The 21,314-nt window shown below is 36.0% G+C and overlaps 1 protein-coding gene across 7 annotated transcripts in view; it reads left to right on the top strand.

Moving 5' to 3' along the window:
* ZNF385B (zinc finger protein 385B) overlaps nucleotides 1–21,314 on the top strand; it is a 383,402-nt gene that overhangs the window by 117,238 nt on the left and 244,850 nt on the right. The gene's annotated exons all lie outside the window — the stretch shown is intronic.

Below are 21,314 nucleotides of genomic sequence, written 5' to 3'. Positions count from 1 at the left end.
TCCAACCTTGTTTATATATAATTCTAAGTTTTTAAAAATAAAGATTATATCTAAGCAGAAAGACTATATTATTATAGTCTACTTAAGAAATGTATAAATATTTTTGGGTAGTGAACATTAATGTTTTTCTCATGGTTAATCCTTAAAAGGCCAGAAGTATACATTTATAACTGTAGCAATCATTTACTTTGAAGATATTATTTTCCCAATTACATAGAACTTTTCCCAGGTATTTCATTATAAGATAATTCATGCTGTAGGATCCTAATATTGCTTAGCTAACACAACTCCCCTTGAAAGTTCTGTGGACCAGAAAATAACTCAGTTGTATTTTACATTGTTTTCAGTGTTATTTTTTGGAAAAACTAAACTGAAGAATATTTTTAAGTACAATAATTTAGAGTCCATTTAAATATATTTTCAATTTATAAGAATAATTTTTCAGAATAATAATTCAATTTATAAGAATAATAAAGTCAAAGAAACTGAAATGTTATCTGATAAATTGTCTTCCTTTTGCTATACCCAAACCAAGGCAGCAAGGGGTCTGTTTTTAATGTTGAGTACTTATTCATTTATTTGAACTGATCACGTTAGTCCAGGAGTTCCATGAAACACCCACATGAAACTCTACTTGCTCCAAAGGATTAATATTTCAAGATGGAGTGCCATGCTGATTTAAATCATAAGGGAGTACTTGGATTGAAGTGATGTGGCTTCTGGTCTCCATTTTGCATTCAATGGCCTAATGTGCAGTCAGTGTCCTTTGGGCTACTTTTTCAACCTCTCTGAGGTTTAATTTCCTCATCCTTAAGATAAGGAAAGTGATATCTGCTCTACAAAACTTACAGAGATGCTATGCCTGTTACATGAAATGATGTCTTTGAAAGATGTTTATAAAGCACAAAGGCAGCATCATTACTAATATTATTTCCTCTTCCTCCTCCTCATCATTATAAATCCCTTATTAAGAAAACAGAAGCAGCCCATATTTTTCTGGCTGCTTTTTTCGCTACTAATATTGGACTTTGCCCTCATGAAGTAATGTAGAAAGTCTAGAATAGGAGCGGTCAAGAGTGACATAATGAGAAACGTGTACCTCCACCATCACAGTTCATTGAGTTCTTACTTGTGCCAGCCACTATGCTAAGTCCTTTTTATATAATATCACATTTAATGTTTAAAAGATTTCTGGGCTGCCAAATAATGGTAACTAATTTGTTAGGGCAATGAGTAGACAGATTTTAATGATGGAAAACACACAATACCAAAGGTGACCTTCCACACTCTTCCTTTTTTAAATTGTTACTTCAGATTTGCGGGAAGGAAATTTAAAAAGGCTGCTTCAGAGAGAGGGTTCGAAATGACCATTATCTATAAGAATGCAAAAGTGGGAACTATAGCTTAACTCTAGGGAAATAAGCAACTGCTGTGACTGTAAGATTTCATTCTTACATATCTTTCCCTCTAAGGTTCTTAGGTAGTGTGGTATTTGTCTGGATTATCCTACTTCGATTTTTTAAACATTTGTACATATAGAAGGACTCATGCATTTGGAAGAATCTGGGATTCTTTGTTTGAAACATCTCATCAAATTGGAGCATAGTCATTGCTGTCAAATATTTATTTTTCTAGTCTTTCTCAAACATTGTGCATGGTAACTTCTTATTAAAGTTCTATGCTTCAGGTTGTTGGTTTTGCACCATTTCTTGTCAATTTCACACCCTAGAGCATTGTGAAACTGACAGAACTAGAGAATTGGAGAACATTATGACTACATACCAAAAATACATTGTGTAAAAACCTAACACCTTAATTTATAGCATCCAGAGAAAATGTCTAAAATGACTTTATGTACATGTATCTCAAAAAAAAGGGAAAACATATATACTTTTATATGTATACATATATAAACGCACACACATTTACACACATGGAAATATTTATATATATGGTGGGTAATTTTAAGGTAGTCAAACCTTGTTTTTGTTATTGACTCTACAGATCATGCCTAAAAAAGCAGTGTTTCATTTACGACTAACCTTTTCGCTTAAAATTGACAATCCCCTAGACTAATTTCACTTGACATTTCTAAATACTTAGGTGTTTAGAAATCTGATTATTTGATTGAATGTTGTATACTTTATCTTTAATCAGAGAAGCCTTTTTTCTTATTATACTGAAGTTTTGAAAAATGTGTAGTTCTTGATCTAATGGGTGAAATTGAATATTCATTCTACGAATTTAATTATTGTTGCATAGTTTCCTATGGATATACAGTAGTAATATTAATTCATGGCAATGCTCATTTGTTTATATGCATTGTGAAAATTCCATAAAATCATAGATGAGTATATACTTACCAGTAAGGGCATAGATTTGGAATTCATATAAAGTGCATGTTGGTCATTGAATAAGCTTTTTTTACATCAAAATTATTAATGTTTTAAACTACAGAAATCTAAAATTAAGAATCTTCTGTAAACAATATTTATATGTGCAGGCACTGTTCTGTGCATCAAGGATGGTAGTTCCTCCCTAACTTCCTAGCTACAGTGTAAAGAGAAGTTATTTATTAGAATTTGGTTTAAAGGGTCAAAGTAATCATTAACCTCTTAGAAAGAACCTCAATTTCAATATTTCTATTCAGAAAAGCATTACCGTAGCCTCATCTGCTGGTCTTGAACTGAAATTATATTTGAATAGTGTTCACTAAATGTGAATTCTTATATTATAAACACTATGCTGGATCAATTTATATGAATGGCTCTATATTATATAAACTCTTACAAATGAATTGCTAACATGTTTGTTAACTGTTTTTAAGGTTTATTTCTTAGTGGGACAAATTTTAGATTGATTCTACCATGGGAGTTACATCTCTGGAAGAATCTACATATATAAATATATTTTTTGAGTACCAATTCAGCTGAACCTTCAGATGACTTTGTGTAATTCTGTAGATTTTGCTCTTAATAACCGTGTTATCATATATCCTTTACTTGGTTTTCTGATACTTTTAAGTTCCTTTTTAACTTTTCACTGAGACAAAATTATACTGCTATTGGATATACTATTTTTTATATGATATAGAAGCAGTAACATATGTGAGTTTTTGATTTTACTATTTTATTATTTTGACCCAAATTGATAATCAAACAAAAAAGCTTGGCCCAATTAGTATGTTAAGGACATGTATTTTTTTATTGTAAAATATAAAATATTTTCAAAGTGTGTATAAAATATAGATGTAATTTTGAAAAGATCAAACTCCCGAATAACCTAACTCAAAAATAAAACTCTACCTTAGATGCCCCTCACTTCTTTCTTATTGCCTAGAAGTAATTCTTCTGCAGAATTGTCTGTTAGGCTTTTGCTTTTCTTTATAGTTTACTACTAAATATGAATATGTCTTTATAATATGTTTAGTTTTGGGGCTGACTCAATCAGTAGAGCATGTGACTCTTGATCTCAGGGTTGTGAGTTCAAGCCTCACTTTGGGCACAGAGCCTACTTAAAAAAGATAAACAAACAAATAAAAATATAGATTTAGTTTTTCCACTAACATAATTTTTGAGATTCCTTTTTATATATAGATGTAGTTTATTCATCTTCAGTGTTTTATATTCTTTTGTATCCCATACTCCAATTTATTTACCCATTCCACTGACAATACACATTTTGGTTATCATCTTTCTTCCTTAGTTTGACTTAGAAGCAGTATTGTAGATTCTAAGAAATCTACATATGTAGATTTCTCCAGGTTATATAGTTATGTTCTGTAGGCCCTACACTTTCCAGGAAGTGGAATTTTGACCATAAGAGATGTACATTTCAACCTGAAATGACAATTTTATCTGTTTGCTCATGCTGTGGTCCCAGAATAGTACCAAATGTATTTTAAGTAGTTAATTAATACACACTGAATGAAAAAATGCCGAACTATTTTTCCAAGTTGAGGTATCACTTCATACTCCAACCAACAACAGATAAGCTTTCCATTGTGTTAACTCCTTGGCAACACTTGACATTATCTGATTTTTAAAAATTGTTGACAATCTGGTGGTTGTGAAATACTGTCTCACTGGCTATTTAATTTGCATATCCCTGATAACTAATGAGGTGAAGCATCTTTTCATGTTTACTGGCCATTTGTGTTTCCTCTTCTGTGAAATTTCTATTCCTACTCAGTTACCACCTTTGAGTCATTAATTTTTTAAAAAGTTTATTTGTAAGCAGTTATTTATGTAGTATGAATACTGTACTAATCCTCCATTTCCTATGTTGCAGATATATTCTCAGTTTATAGCTTCAGTTTTCACTGGTTTTTAGTGTCTCTTGTTAAAGTTAATCTTCAACTTTAACATAACCACATGTTTCTAGTGCTTTCATGCTTTGTACTTTTGTATTCTGTTTAAGAAGTCTTTCCCTACCTCACGATCATATAGATCCTCAATGTATTCATCTTCTACAAGTGCTGTAGTTTAGCTTTAAACCTTTCATCTACCTGGAGTTATCTTTATATAGTCAATTTTATGCAGTTTTCTTTTTTCTCTATAGATAACCAATTGTTCCAGAGTCATTTAGTGACATACTTTCTTAACACTGGTTTTCAGTGCCCATTCTGTTAAAAATTAAGTGTCTGTATATGTCCAACTTATTTCCAGAGTCTCTGTTTTGTTCCATTGGCTCATTTTTCTGTCCTTATACCAAACCCATGCTGTCCTAATAGTACAGACTTCTAAAAAGTCTTTATAACTGTTTCTGCCAAGCACTCCTTTTTGGCTTTTTACTTCAACAATTATATCTATCTCAGCCATTTACTCTTCCATACAAATGTTGAGTCCTCTTATCCAATAGCATGGTCTACCATGCTCAATTTATCTTTTCTTTAAAAGTCTTTGCTGTAAGGTTTTATAATTTTCTTCAAAAAAATGGCTGGAATATCTTTTGTTAGATATTTTTTATATAATCATATCATCTTACAAATAGTATCCATTTTATTGCATCTTGTCTATTCTTTATTCCTTATACTTTTAAAAACTTTTTATTTTACTGTACTGGTTACAACCAGTAAAAATTTTTTAAGATTTTATTTATTTATTTATTTGAGAGAGAGAGTAAGCTAGGGTTGGGGGGAAGATGTAGAGGGAGAGGGACAAGCAGCTTTCATGCTGAGCATGGAGCCTGACTTGGGGCTCAATCCCAGGACCCTGAGATCATGACCTGAGCTGAAATCCAGAGTTGGCTGCTTAACTGACTTAGGCACCCAGGCACTCCTAGAACCAATAATTTAAACAAACAAATTGGTAATTTAAATAGGAATGGTCAAAGTGTACATTCTTTTTTTATTCCTTTTTTATTGTAAATTGTGTAATACTCAATATTTTTTTAGTTTTATTGAGGTATAATTGACAAATAAAATTGCCATATACCTTAAGTATCATACAGTATGATGATTTGATATACATATACATTGTGAAAGGATTCACACAATCAAGTTAATGGACACATCAATCACCTCATATGTTTATCTTTGTGTGTGTGTGTGTGTGTGTGTGTGTGAGTGTGTGTGTATGAACTCTCTTAGGTTCTGCTCTCTTAGGGCACCTGGGTGGCTCAGTCAGTTAAGCATCTGCTTTTGGCTTAGGTCATGATCTCAGGGTCTTGGGATCGAGCTCTGCATCAAGCTCCCTGCTCAGGGAACCTGCTTCTCCTGCTGTTACCCGCCACCCTCCCCTTGCGTGTATGTGCACAAAAATAAATAAATACAATTTTTTTTTAAAAAAAAAGTTCTACTCTCTTAGGAAAATAAGTGTTAGACAGTGTAGTATTACCAACTATAGTCATCATGTTAACATTAAATACATACTCATGGCTGCTGAAAATTTATACCCTTATAGCATTATCTCTTTATTTCTCCCTACATCAGCCCCTGGCAGTCACCATTCTACAATCTGTCTCTAGGAGTTTGGCTTTTATTTATTTATTTTTAAAATTTCACATATAAGTGATACCATGCAGTGTTTTCTGTCTCTGTCCAGCTTTTTTTCCTTAGCATAATGCCCTAACTCCTTTCAGGACCATCCATGTGGTTACAAATAGCAGGATTTCCTTCATTTATAAGGCTGGCTATATTCCTTGTATTTCTAAAATCCATATATTTCTGATAATTTCTAGAGAAATAGAGGCAGATATAGATATATGGATACAGATATTCATATAGATATTGATATAGATACAGATATGGAAATAGGTATGGGTATAGATATAGACAATCACCTTTGTGATTGTCTAAGCCACTGCCTTTTTTCTTAGTATCTCCCAGTGGTTGAGCACATGCCAGAACTTGTCAGTGTTTCAAAGAGGAGAATTGCAGTCAGCACCAAGATGCAGGCCTTTTCAATGTGGATATTTCTCAGTTGCCCTGTGTAGGAGTCACTCAGCTAGTTTCTGAATTTCTCTCAGAGGAAATTGCTCCATGTATAGTCGGTGCATCACATGGAAGGGGGAAATTCAAGAACCTCCTATATCGCCATTTTGGTCGAGACACCCCATTTTCTGGTAAACATAAAGAGGCAGAAGAAAACAAACGCTTTAGAAATATTTTGCCTTTATTCCCAGTCTTAAAGGGAATATTTTAAAATTTCACCAAGAAGTATGAGATTTTTTAGGGGTGCCTGGGTGGCTCAGTGGGTTAAAGCCTCTGCCTTTGGCTTGGGTCATGACTCCAGGGTCCTAGGATCGAGCCTCATTTTGGGCTCTCTGCTCAGCAGGGAGCCTGCTTCCCTTCCTCATAAATGATGCTGTATCTTATTAGATGCTTTTTCTGTATTTATTAAAATGTATCGTATGGTTTTACTTTTATTATATATGTGTATATAGTTAATCAATTTTCTAATTAAACCAACTGTGTAAATGTGCCTAGCTCATAATATTTAACTTTTAATCCATTTCTGAATTCAGTAAGCTAATAATTTTTATGATTGTTTAATCTGTCTTCATGAGTGAGACTAAATTTTTTCTTGTTATCCTCATGTACTTTTGTTATAGGAAATACTAGTGTCATAAAATGAATTGAGGAGTATACTCTTCCACAACTTACAATGGGGTTACACCCTGATAAACCCATGCTAAGTTGAAAATATCACAAGTCAAAAAGTGCATTTGATATGCCTAAGGTATCAAACATCACAGCTTAGCCTAGCCTACCTTAAATGGGTGCAGAGCACTTAAATTAGCTTAGAGTTGGGCAAAATGATCTAACACAAACCCTATTTTATTAAAAAAGTGTGCATTAGCTCATGTAATTGACTTCATACTGTACGAAAGTGAAAGCCAGAATGGTTATATCGGTGCAGAATGGTTGTAGGTGGTTCAGTTGTTTATTCTGGTGATGGGGTGGGTCGCTGCCTCTGCCCAGCATCACAGGAGAGCAGCAGACTGCATATCACCAGTCCAAGAAGAGATCAAAATTTGAACCCCAATTTCTACTGAGTTCACATTACTTTCACACCAGCCTGAAGTTCAAAAGTCATAAGTTGAACAGTTTTAAGTCGGGGCCATCTGTATCTTCCTTCTTTTCTCTTTGGAAGAATTTGTGAGATTGCTTTTATCTGTCTTTCAAATGACTGGAAAAACTTACTTTAAAACCAATCTAAAATGACTCAAGTTTTCTATTTCTACTTGAGTCAATTTTGGATGATCTGTATTTTTCTAGGAATGTTCCCATTTTGTTTATATTTTCCAAATTGTAGTATAAATATATAATTATAACCCTTAATAATCAGTTTGAATCTTTGACACATCTCTAATCTTGCTGTTTTTATTACTATTATTAACATTTGTGTATTCCTTCATAATGTATTGAAACTCTTTTTATTGCATACTTTTTCATCTCTAGTAATTCTTTTTGTCTTAAAGTCTATTTTTTGGATAATAATTACTAGGGGAGTTTTTTATTATTTTTTTCTATGTCTCCTTTAAAAGCCACATAGCTTAAATTTATGTTTTTATGTTTTACCCCTATCTTTATTTTGAAACTATCTGGAGAGTTTAGTCCATTTATGTTTATAGCAATTACTGGTATGCTTGGATTTCCTTTCTATCATCTTATCATGAGCTTTCTATTTCCTTTTTGCCTTCTCTCAATTTTTTTTTTTAGAGATTTTATTTATTTATTTGACAGAATCACAAGTAGGCAGAGAAGCAGGCAAGGGGAGGTGGGGGAGACAGCCTTCCTGCGGAGCAGAAAGCCAAATGTTGGGTTCCATCCCAGGACCCTGAGATCATGACCTGAGCCAAAGGCGGAGGCTTTAACCCACTGAGCCACCCAGGCGCCCCTTTTCTCAGGCTTGTAGATGGCATGAGCTTTGCCTTTTTGTAAAATCCCATTTCAGATTTTTACATGTTTGGAGGTTTATATTCTACTTTGCTCTTTTAGTGTTTACTCCGGATATTTTTTAACATGGTACTTAAAGTCTAAAATTAATCAGTATCTTTGCCATCATCCTGAAGTATATAGTTGCTCTGACATTTGTATTCTATTCTTGACCAGTGTTTTCATTTTGGGTAATTTTGTCAAGCAAATTAGGTATTATTATTATGGTTTTAAATTGTCAATGTATTTTTAGGTTTACCCTCTAGAGGGATAATCAAGTCTAAACCTGTCTTGGGCGCCTGGATGGCTCAGTGGGTTAAGTTTCTGCCTTCGGCTCAGGTCATGATCCCAGGGTCCTGGGATCTAGCCCTGCATCTGGCTTTCTGCTCAGCAGGGTGTCTGTTTCCCCCACCCCCACCCCTCTTCTGCCTGTCTCTCTGCCTACTTGTGATCTTTGTCTGTCAAATAAATAAATAAAATCTTAAAAAAAAAAAAAAACCTGTCTTGAATGTCTTGATGGCCTTGGATTTACCCTCTGCCAACATTGTTTCCTTGAAAACATACTTAGTTAAGATAAATATGGAATGTCAGCTATATTCAATATTGTTTATTGTGGGGTACACTCCTTATTGGGATTAAGAAGACTGTTATCTGACATACAAACCCAAAGGTCCATGTGATCATAAGCATATGAAAATCTGTCAGAAAAAACATAACCTCAGCTTCCTTTGGTAGTTCCTTCATAACTTCAAATGTATCTTGTAGAGACTTATAAAATATACTCAGAGGCGATTACAAGATGTGATTTCCTTCATGTCTGAGGTTTCCTTATGTCTGAGGAGCTTGCATTCACTTGTGGGATCTCATTTCTTACAACTGAGTTGAGTAAATTTTTTTTTAATTTTATTTATTTATTTGACAGAGAGAGACATAACAAGTAGGCAGAGAGGCAGGCAGAGAGAGAGGAGGAAGCAGGCTCCCTGCTGAGCAAAGAGCCTGATGTGGGGCTCAATCCAGGACCCTGGGATCATGACATGAGCTGAAGGCAGAGGCTTAACCCACTGAGCCACCCAGGCACCCCAAGTTGAGCATAATATTTAAAAAAAATTTTTTTTAAGATTTTATTTATTTATTTGACAGACAGAGATCACAAGTAGGCAGAGAGACAGACACAGGGATGGGGAAGCAGGATCCCTGCCGAGCAGAGAGCCTGATGCAGGGCTTGATTCCAGTACCTTGGAATCATGACCCAAGCCGAAGGCAGAGGCTTTAGCCCGCTGAGCCACTCAGGCACCCCAAGTTGAACATAATATTAATGGGATTTGGGAAGCAATGCCTGGACTGCCATAAGGGCTTCCACTGAAGATGCATTTGATGAGATCACGCAGACATGCTACGTTTCCCCTATTGTATCTTTCTAAGTTAACCTGGTGTCAGTTGAAATCTTTTATATCCTCTGGGTGTGAAAGCCAGTCTGAAACCAAACCACTGCTGGTTACACAAAGAGAGCATTGCAGCCCACTGCAAATAGCTTAGTTTATCCTTCTGGAAGCTCAGATGTCAGTAAGCTAGGATGTCCTTGTATTTCATCTGCCATTATGACCTCTAGGGAAAACAGAATATAACTTGCCACCTCAAGGAGTGGGTGTGATGTATTTATAATGCATCTAAAATGAAAAAGGAGGTGGCAAACCTGCCCTTTTCATTTGAGTACAGTGAAGGTTAGAAGAGACAGGAAAAGCAAGGGTTGAGAGGTTCATGAATATAATTATTGCCCCCTCTCCATTTTAGCCAACTCATGGAATGGTAGTGACAGTGTTACATGTGTTCATGGGAAAGCCAAAACAAGGGGTCTTTATCCTTGATCCCCTTTGAAACATAGGGTCAGATTATGCATGGAGGCAGGTGGAGGAAATCCCCTTGATTATGCCATCCATAGGCCCCTGATAAGAGCCTCAGAAGGTGGAAGTGGTGGGACCATGTGGGGAAGAGCAAGAGACAGGCGGGTGTTCCTGGAAGCTCGTGATAAGTTTGCTCCTGAGGAAGAGCAGATCAGTCAAATAAATAAATAAATAAACAAATAAGAAAGGTACTTTTTTTTTTTTTTTTAAAAACACATTGAGTTGCAACGTGTGAGTAAATTTGTAACCTCTCCACATCATTTCCCAGTTCTGTTATTGTGTGACTCTATGATTGATTATCTTTAAAATGAAAACGGTGATTTGTAAAGAAACAATACACAGAAGCATTCATTGAAAAGCCAGGCATTCATGATCCTCAATGTTTATTTTGATGATTTTGTGCGTAATGAAATGTAAAAGTACCTTTAAGTATAACTCTGCAAGTGCAGATGTTAGAGTTGTTCTATAATGGAAAAAATATATATTTATCTTTTGAGAATAAATTGAGGAAAACATTTTTAGGACCTACTGTTCAAGACAAGTAAAGCTAAAAATCTCATTATTTTAGAGTTAACATGCTGTGGATAAATAAAATTTGATGATAGATAAATGTATCCTACATTAAATAACAGTACCCTTTGTGTTAGTAAAGGTCATTCTTTAGAAATGCTTACATTTCAAATCATATTTTACTTACAATATTGCTAGAATAGAGAAGTCTCATTAAATCAGCCTTTACTAATTAAGACAGTATGCATGTCACTGGCTCAGCATAGCATAAACATTAGGCTACCTATCCAGAAACCTATTTGCCAAGTAATTTAATAACAAAAATAAGTCTTCAGATGACAGTATTAATCTGTGGGATGAAAAGTTGCTTTCATGATTTTAATACATTTATGTAAATAATAACAAATGACAAATTAGACATTAAAAATATATCTAGTAGGGGCATCTGGGTGGCTCAGTGGGTTAAAGCCTCTGCCTTCGGCTCAGGTCATGATCCGAGGGTCCTGGGATCGAGCCCCGCATCGGGCTCTCTGCTCAGCAGGGAGCCTGCTTCCTCCTCTCTCTGCCTGCCTCTCTGTCTATTTGTGATCTCTGTCTGTCGAATAAATAAATAAAACCTTTAAAAATATATGTGTATATCTAGTAAACCTCCTTTTAGAAGCAATATGTTAACTAGAAGTTCTGAATATTTGGAAAAGTTAAGTGTATTATTTAATATAAAGAAAGATTTTGTTGTACTGGTTTCACTTGGACCAGTTTTGGCCCCTTGATTTGAATTAGTCTTCATCATGGCTTTATAATAAGTACCTGTGGAAAATTTTAATTTTTTGTAATTTTTTCTCTCTATGAACATCATATGTTTTTATATGTTAAATGACTCAACTTTCACAGTTATCTCATTTCTTTTTGGGATATGTGAAAATTAATTGAAAATGTAAGTGACTTGAAGTAAATTGGAAAATTAGTTCACATCAAAATACTCAACCATATAAAAGACAACAGAATAATGAATTGACTCTGTTTTACCGTGCCTTTCTGGGTCATAGAGGCCTTTCATAATCGTAGAAGCGTAGTTCAGTTCAGTTGAACTAGTAGCTATTAAACACTCCCATGATCTGGGCCAAGCTGGGCCCTGGGCCCTGCAGAGGTGGGCCCTTGGGTCACTGATTGTGAGGGTGGAGGTGGGAGACACGTAGAGTTAGTATCAACCTAATGTGGAGAACCAGGAGCATGGTCCATACCAGCACCCACAACCACGCCGAAAAAGGTCTTAGGTCAATTTGCTATAGTTAATGTTAATAGTTAGGTTGTAAAGATTTCCATGTGTGATGAGATTAGCTTCTAAAGCCTAATGGGAGACAGAAACAAGTAACTAATGCCTAAGGTTTCATGGAAAATGACAGTCTGTTTAGAATTGGGTCTTAGCCTCTAAAATAAATTTTCCTTAGATTTTTTTTTTCCTCTAAGGTTTGTCACGAGGTTTTAGGTTACATGAATATTGTTTGCTTTTTCTAATTATGCAAAGAAACTTACTCAATCTTGAAAAACACAAAACACAATGTAATGCACAAAAAATCACCTGTAATTCTACTATCCTGATGCAGCCATTGTCAACATCTTAAAACATAGATGTCTTTTCTAATATTGGGAGGTTGGGGCATTCATCCCCTTTACCTACAGTTCTACTAGAGGACTTACTTTTTTCTTATCCTTATCAGTTTACGAGAGTCCTTTATGTATTACATTTATTCTGTCAGACATATTTAAAATATGATTTTCCAGCTTGTCATTTGTATTCTTATTTTATATTTTTGCTTTGTGGTGTTATTTAAAATTTATATTGTGGTATTTTTAATTTCTTAAAGACAGATAAATCTTTTTTGACATATTGAATTCGATCTCTGGTATTCTATTTCACCATTCCATGGCCACATAAATATTTATTATTTTTTACATTTGCAGCTTTAACTCACATGGAATTTAATTTCACTTTGGATATGAGTTTGGTTTCTCTTTCTTTTCCTTATGTAAGCACCATCACTCAAGTAATCTTTGGTTTTCTAATTGATCTTAACTGCCACCTCCATCCTATAATTTTATAGGAGTATAATATATTTCTATAAAAATATAAAAATATAATACAAATAAATATAAATACAAATATTTATATAGTGCATAATTCATAAATATAACCATATAAAATATAATCATATAAATATATATAAATATATAAATAAATATAAATAAAATATAAAAATATAAAAAATATAATTATATTTGGGGGCTCCCAATCATTTTTCTTTGATCTTTTGTCTGATATTACACATTTAAAAAATATTATATTTTAATACCACTTTCTTTGGATTAGTTAAAGCAAATACCCTATACAAATGCCTTGGAGTTAAAAAGATTTGTATTTTAAGTCTGCCAGGTCTATTTTAGTGTATATTATCTTTTGTTTTATCTTAGTTAAAATTTATTAACATGAAATTTAACACAATTACTAGTTTTTGTTTGTGTGTTTAACATTTCTCCCTCTCCCTTGTACCTAATATTTCATGTTACTTGTGTTGCCAGATCTGAGAAATTCTCTAAATGATGGAGATATTTATTTATTTTTTATTAAAATTTACATTTTCTGTAATGCTACATAATAATTGGAACAAAACATTCTAATGTAGTAAAGGAAAGGCTGTAGTATTACTCATGGATGTTTGGGTTGTAAATTCTAAGAATTCAACTTAGTTGAAGAAAGAAGGGAATTTATTGTCTGTAATAAGAGGGAGGAGTTAGAGAGGGCGCACATCTGGTTCTAGAGGTTCAAAGCTTCAAAGTCAACAGTAATGCTTTTAAATGCTGGCTTTATTCTCAAACAAGGTCTTTCCATAGAGGAGAAAGTCAGTCATCAGCAGATGTGGGTTCTTTTTTTTCTGTTTAGCATCCCCATTAAAAAGTGATTTTCTTCCCTGAATAGCCATATTCAGTCCTAGGAAATTCTCATTAACTTTTTCTGGATTACATAAACTGATAAGGACTGGGAATGCGTTAATCTGAGCAGCCAGTCTAGGTAAGATTGCCCTGTCAATGGTGATAAGCAAAGACTTGACCTGGAATGGGAAACTCCTCTAAGAGACCTGAAAACTCCCCAACAGGGATATAAAATGTGTAGTCATAAGTGAGGTAGATTTACCATGAGCTTTTATGTGCGTGGGCCCCTTCCAGAAATCTGGGGCAGCCTTTTAATTTATTCACAAGATCATATATTTTGTGGATGTTTTAATCACGTTAAGAACACTCATCTTCGGGGCGCCTGGGTGGCTCAGTGGGTTAAGCCGCTGCCTTCGGTTCAGGTCATGATCTCAGGGTCCTGGGATCGAGCCCCGCATCGGGCTCTCTGCTCAGCAGGGAGCCTGCTTTCTCCTCTCTCTCTGCCTGCTTGTCATCTCTCTCTGTCAAATAAATAAATAAAATCTTAAAAAAAAAAAAAAAAGAAAAAGAACACTCATCTTCAACTCCGACTTCCGTTTGCCATATTTTTCTTTATGACATATGACAGTGGAGTTGCTGTGGCATGCTTGAAATCTAGGTAAGGAGAAATTGAGTTGGAGACTCTTTTGTTTCAGTTTGGGGGGTTGCTTAATATAGTTTGTAGTCACTCCCTTGCATAACTGATTATTATTAGCTCTCCTGGTGTAGCAGTGACTTCTAGAAACATATTGTCCCCTGGCCAAATCACTCTGTGGATCAATAGTAAAATATGATGATATCTTACAGCAACAAACTGTATGTAAGGTAGAAGAGAAAGAAAGTTTTAAATGTTCAAAGCCAGAAGCTGGTTGGTAGAAAAGTTTTCAGTCATCTGAAGTGCAAAATTTTAAGTGGAGGATTTAGTTCTCACTATATTTATGTATATATTATATACATATACACACATGTGTGTATATATATTCAGTAATACAACATATATGACTTTAAAATATACAACTTTATAAACTATTAATAGTAAAAAAAAAATAGTTTCAATCAACCATGCTAGAGGAAAACATTCTATCTATAGAAAATATTTTGTAATCATTGTTGTATGGAGAAGTAATTAATCTATAAAATACAGCCAAAAGATGTGGTTAAACAGTATTAAGATGTGTGTCAGGCAGTTAATTACCACAAATATATTTTTTCCTGGATATTGTAGTATTGATAGTATTTGTCAGCTTCTTAAAACTTGTGGGGTTTTTTTTGTTGTTGTTGTTGCTGTGATTTCTTTTCCCTGTCTAAATAAATATTTCTTTTCATAGTTAATTTTATATTTGCAATTTTAGATTCCTTTTATTTAAGAGAATTTTCAACTTTGTGTTAGCTTCTGTCTCCACAAAACTTGGATCTGCTCCCAACCATTGCTACAACACTTTACCACAGAGAGTGTGATTTTAAATGATAGAGACTTAAAATACACTACCGATAGACAGTGTTCCATGCTCTCCCCTTTCCTCACCCTCATAATTATTTTTGTAAGCATAATGAGAGGTAAGAAATGGCTTAATTAAAGTTGAAGCTGGCAACCTTTTTCTATCACAGTAGACACAATTCCTTTCAAATCTATGTAAAGTTTTTCCATTTCCCTATCCATTCTGTCTCTCTGTCTTACTCTCTCTCCCCATAGATCTATTTTTCTATCTTAGCAGAACAAGATAGAAATGATGTTCTTAGGCAAAGGATAGTATTTAAGGAAAATCTAAAGAAAACTGGAGGTTATATCATCTGAAGTTTAGGCTTTAAGCTTTGAAAAGATTGTTTTAACTCCATTCACCTCACAGAAGCTGAAAATGGAATCTTTTCTGCTTTGAGGAAATAGGTAAAAGGCTACTTGGAAATAGTTTGTCTTGTTTTAAATGAAAAATTCTACTTTTAGTCTTTTTTTAAATGTTAATTTGAGGGCTTTAAATTTTACAGTTTGTTCCAATTATATTGCTGTGTAACAAATCACCCCCAAACTCAGTAGCTTAATGTGCAATAGTCACTTAATTATGCCTCAGAATTTCTATAAGTCAGCAATTCAGGAAAAGCTCAGTCAAGCTGTTTGGATTCATGGCCTATCATGTGGCTGCAGTTAGGCCGTAGCTGGAGATGAAACAACTGGAGGCTGACTGGTCATCTCTGCGTCTGTCAGTATAGTCTCGGGGGTTCTCTACGTGGTCTCTTCATGACAGCTAGTTTGGGCTTCCCGACTGCATGGTGGCCTTACGGGAATCTCACTCACTTTTCACAGATAGCTCAGGGGGCCAAGTAAAAGTATTTCAGCTCCTATCACTACTGCATCACCTTTTATGACCTAACCTTGGGAAGATATTCACTATTACACTTACCACATTTTGTTGGTTAAAAGCAAGTCACAAACTCTCCCAAAATCAAAAGGTAGGAAATAGACTCTATCTTTTGATGATAGAATGTGAAGTTTTAATAAAAACACGTGGAAGTAATCACATGTAACAAGTACCAAGAAGTGAGGTGCTGCTGTAACAAATACCTAAAAATGCGGAAGCAACTTTGGAGCTGGGTGATGAATGGATCAAGGCTGAAAGAGTTTTGAGGTTCATGCTATAAAAAGCAGAAATTGCCATGAAGGTGCTGCTGAAGACAGTCTGGTTAAAAGCTCAGAGAGAAAGAAGAGCTAGACATAAAGCCTTCGTCTTCTTAGAAAATACATAAATGATCATAAACAGGTTATTGGTAGAACTATGGATGACAAAGTCTGACTTCATATTCTGATGAAATCATAATGGAGATGAGGAATATATTACTGGAAAATGAAGAAAGGGTGATACTTGTTAAAGAGTGACAAAGAACTTGCCTGAATCCTGTTAGTGTTCTAGGGTGTTGTAGGGGAGAACCTGTCAATGATGGAATTGGGTATTTAGTTGAGGAGATTTCTAAGAAAATTTGAAGAGTAACTTGATTACTCCTGACTGCTTAAAGTAAAGCACAAGAAGAGATAAGTAATTTGAAGAAGAAATCATTCAGCAAAAAGGAACCAGATCTTAAAGATTTGGAAAATTCTCAGCCTGTCCATATTGCAAAAATGAGAAAATGTGTTTGGGAGAAAACACCAAAGGTATAGTTCACTGGCCATTTGATAAGGAGATTAGTGTGGCTGTGAAAAATGATTATAATCAGTCATTTCAACAGAGCCCAGGAATGAGATGTGATTATATAGCTAAGACCCTGCCAATTTGAACTAAAGTGAACAGAAGAAGCAGGATGAAAAGAAGGAAGGCAGTTGAACTTAGATCCCGCAGACCAGAGATCTGTTTGGCTGTTACTCACACTATTCTTCAAGACAAGGGGAAAAACCCCAAAGGCAAGTCAGAAATCATCAGGGCTCCCTCCTCAGTTTCAAAGGGAAAGCATCACCTCAGTTAACACAAGCCAGGCAGGGGCTCCTGGCAGAGCCTCCAGAACAAGCAATTCCTACCCTCCACAGCTACAGGGAACCAGGAGTGGAGGAGGCAGTTCCACCTCTGTGAGTCCTGAAGGAGAGACTGCTGCCCCAATAAGTCTGAAAGGCAGAGCATCAGACCAAAGAGGATTATTCCTAAGCCTTACGACCTAATGGTCTTTACCTTGTGAGGTTTGGAATTGTCCTGGACCTGGACCCATCACCCTTTCATTTACATTCCTCCCTTTGGAATGGGAATATCTGTTCTCCGCCTATCCCATCATTGTATTGGAAGCCCCATAACTTGTCTGGTTTCACAGGTTCATGGCTTGAAAGAAATTTTGCCACAGAGTGAATCATACCTCTAATCATACCCATACCTGATTTAGAAGATATTTAAATGAGACTTTGGACTTCATATTTTGGAATTGATGCCAGAACTAGTTAGGTCTTTTGGGGCTGTTAGGATGGAAGGAATGTATTTTGCATGCAAGAAGGACATGAATTTGGGGAGATGAGGGCAGAATGTTATGAACTGAATGTATTTCTCCAGAATTCATATGTTGAAGCTCTAACCTCTAATGTGATGAAATTTGGAGTTGAACTTTGGAAGGTATTAAGTGTATTAAATCATAGCTTTACTTCTGCAAACTGATTTTATTAATCAGTATTTTATCTTTGAGGTGACCACATTTGGTACATGTAACTGCAGTTTTATTTTCTATGTGGAATTCCACATGAGCATACAACAATTTATATCTGTATTCTTTTATTGATGAACATTTAGGTTATTCCCATTTTCCATTTTTTGGTATTATAAGAAATGTGGCAATATGAATTTTTATATGTCTCCTTTTGTACATAGACAAGTTTTTCTCAGAAAGACTCATTATTGGGTGTGAAATCAATTGAGTGGATCTTAGCCAGCATATGAGGAAAAATGAAGAATTATAGAATAGATAATATTAGAATACATCACATATAGTACTATTTCATGATGCTTTGGTTGGAATTATATCCATAATATATAAATGCATCCACACATGAAAATATTTTTTTATCCCTGAGAAATATGAGCACATTAAAATGCTGGTGGAAATAAACCTGTAAAGACAAAGAAGAAAGCAGACGCGTGGGGGTTTGAAAGGGGGGGAAGGAAACAAACCTCTTCTAGTAGGGTAGAAGAAAAGGAAATATAAGTTTAGATGATGGTACATTTGTAGGTGAGGAAGAAGAATGTTTAGGGAGTTTCGTTTTGACATATTTTGTTTTTTTTTCTTTTTTTTTTTTAAGATTTTATTTGTTTATTTGACAGACAGAAATCACAAGTAGGCAGAAAGGCAGGCGGGGGCGGGGGTGGGGGAGAGGGTGGGGAAGAGCAAGCTCCCTGCTGAGCAGAGAGCTCCACATGGCTAGATCCCAGGACCCTGGGATCATGACCTGAGCCGAAGACAGAGGCTTTAACCCACTGAGCCACCCAGGCGCCCCTATGTTTTGTTTTCTCTGTGAAGTAAATGATAATATGCTGGGAACTATGTGCTAGTAGAGTAGATTTCTTGAAGAAAATGGAAGAGGTTTCAAGTTGCTACTGGAAAGAATAAGAAGGCAATGGATTAAGGCAATATAAACATTTACCATGAAGTGTTGAAAGTTGGGGATCAAAAACTAGGAATTATAGTACTATCAGTGGGAAAAAGGATGATGTTCTCCATCAGCATTTAGCATTCCAGGAGTCAAGAATGTAGATAGTTGGATGATTCTAAGATTTGAGTTTTTCTGGCCAAGATAACCACAGATACTGTACCAATGGACATGCCAATGCTGACGAAAGAATGGGGTAATTAGGGACTAAAAGGAGGATTAAGGACCAATCAACAGACAGGGAGAAAATGAAAAGAGAAAAGGAAGAGAATATAGGTCTATGTCAGGGGCCAGCAACCGATGACCTGGGGCCAAACTTGACCTACTGCTTTTGTATATAGACCTCTTGTATATAAACCGTTCTTGGAACACAGATTCACCCATTTATTCATTCTTCATTACTGTCTGTCCTCTGTTGCTGCTTTTGTGCTGCAATGACAGATTTGAATAATTGTGAGAATAGATCTGCAAAACTTAAAATATTTACTATCTGGCCCTTTATAGACAAACTTTGCCAACCTTAGTCTATTCTATTTCCTTTATTTCTCTCACTGAAGTCTAAGAACAGACATAATGTCAAAGGACAGGGAGGGTGGGAAGATGAGGTAAAAGATGGGAGAACGACATAGTTTCCAGAGGTTGTCAAGCCCAGAGAAGTCTTGGGGGGAGTGGATAGGTGAGGTGAAGTTGGGTCTCTGAAGTTTGTCAACATTTCCTCAAATAAAAGACCTGAGTGTATTGAATGGGCTGTCCATAAGGATGTTGAAATCACATAGGATGATGATAGGTTGGGGGGTGAGCAGAAAGATGGTGAGCCTACATGAAAGTCCTGGAAATAAATGTTTGTAAGGCTTTGGGGGTCACAAACAGGGATAAAGGGATATATGGCCTGTTCATAGGAATTTTCAAGAAAGATTGAGAAGTAATGGCCTCAAGTTGGAAATAGAGAGAAGGATGACAACCTACTCCTTACCTGGAGAGAATGAACAATGATCATTGAAAGGGTTCCCAGGGGGTGTTGTCTTCAAAGGAGACATTCAGGGACAAGATGTGGTAGATGATTTTAGGACAGAGATGGAGGACAGTACGACTTGCATTCTTTCTTTTTTCTCTTTTCCTTTTTTCCCCCACTATGCAATGGGAATTCTGGAATGAAAAATAGAACAATAGGATAATTTCAGAGTGAGGATTTAGGTCAAAGAAAGGGAATAGAGGAGTACAGGAATGGAAGTAAAGGGAGGACTAGGTGACAGGAGGCACTTACCTTTGGAAGGTGAGCAAGGGTTCTTTGGCCACAGGCCTTTTAAAGAATTGGCACCAGGGAATGTCTGGTGGACAGAGAGGAACAGGTGCCTCTCTGAAACCACAGCATTCAGCCATGCCAGTAGTGATGGCACCATGTGGAAATCCCAATCAGGTGAGCAGTCAGCCCACTGGTATTAGCTCATGACAAGTATTCTAAATGTTACAAATTGGCTACAGGCCCCGGTGGATAAGAAATTTCAGGCTACCTCAGAGTGCCCTTGGGCCCTGGAATCTGTTCACTCATGAGTCAGGGACTCTGTATTCCTGAAGGACTCTACCACAGGTTTCTTAAGCCAGAAACCTCCTGTACTTCTCCCAATTCCTCTTCACTTCCCCCAGGATATGCTGCCATCCAGTCTAACAGGCTCTCTCCTCAGTCTAGTCCCACCTAGTCACTTCCTTTTATATCCTCCAAAATGAAAAACAAGAACAAAAAAACCATACAAAAAATGATTTTTTATTATACAAGCCATATATGGTCTCTGTAACATTAATTCAGCTGATACAGAAGGCATAATAAAGAATCTAAAATTTGCTATTCATCTTCACAGACTTTCTCTATGTTAGGTCTCCCAATAATGGGTCCGTGATTAAAAGAGCGAGACTGATACAAAGCGAAGGTCAAGCAAAGCTTTATTTCGCTCCAAGCATCAAGAATCGAACTGACAGGCCAGGGCCGCACCTCTTATAGAGAGGGTGACCACTCTCTGCTTCACAGACTAGCTTTTAAGGGCAAAGGCCATGTGGTTGGGCCTGGCCACGCACAGGTGGCCAATGAAATTGTAACACACAGAGAAAGCTGCATAGTCATGTTAGGTCACACATAAGTGACCAATTGAATTATAATTTACCCTAGTAGATATTTGAACCAGCCTATCACCTTGGTCAGAATTGGCGCCCAAAAGGTGCCCCAAGAGGCAGGGCCCCTACTCCTTGGTAACTAGGGAGACAGTATGTGCCCCCCTACTGATCGGATGTCTCCACTTGGCCTGACCCACCCTTGCATTTGGGCTTTGTTACCTGGGACTGGTTTCCGGGACTTGTTCTTAAGTAAGTCCCCTAGGGGAGGGGGAGCAGGGACAGTTTAAGGGTTAAATAATGAGGTTATTGTTCAATCTGGATGGAAGTGCTCTGGCTAAAATAG

The sequence above is a fragment of the Mustela erminea genome, chromosome 8 (genome assembly GCF_009829155.1).
Source record: "Mustela erminea isolate mMusErm1 chromosome 8, mMusErm1.Pri, whole genome shotgun sequence".
In the NCBI taxonomy this organism is placed as follows: domain Eukaryota; kingdom Metazoa; phylum Chordata; class Mammalia; order Carnivora; family Mustelidae; genus Mustela; species Mustela erminea.
The sequence above is the reverse complement of the archived record's forward strand: the minus strand, read 5'-3'. Positions and strand labels throughout refer to the sequence as shown.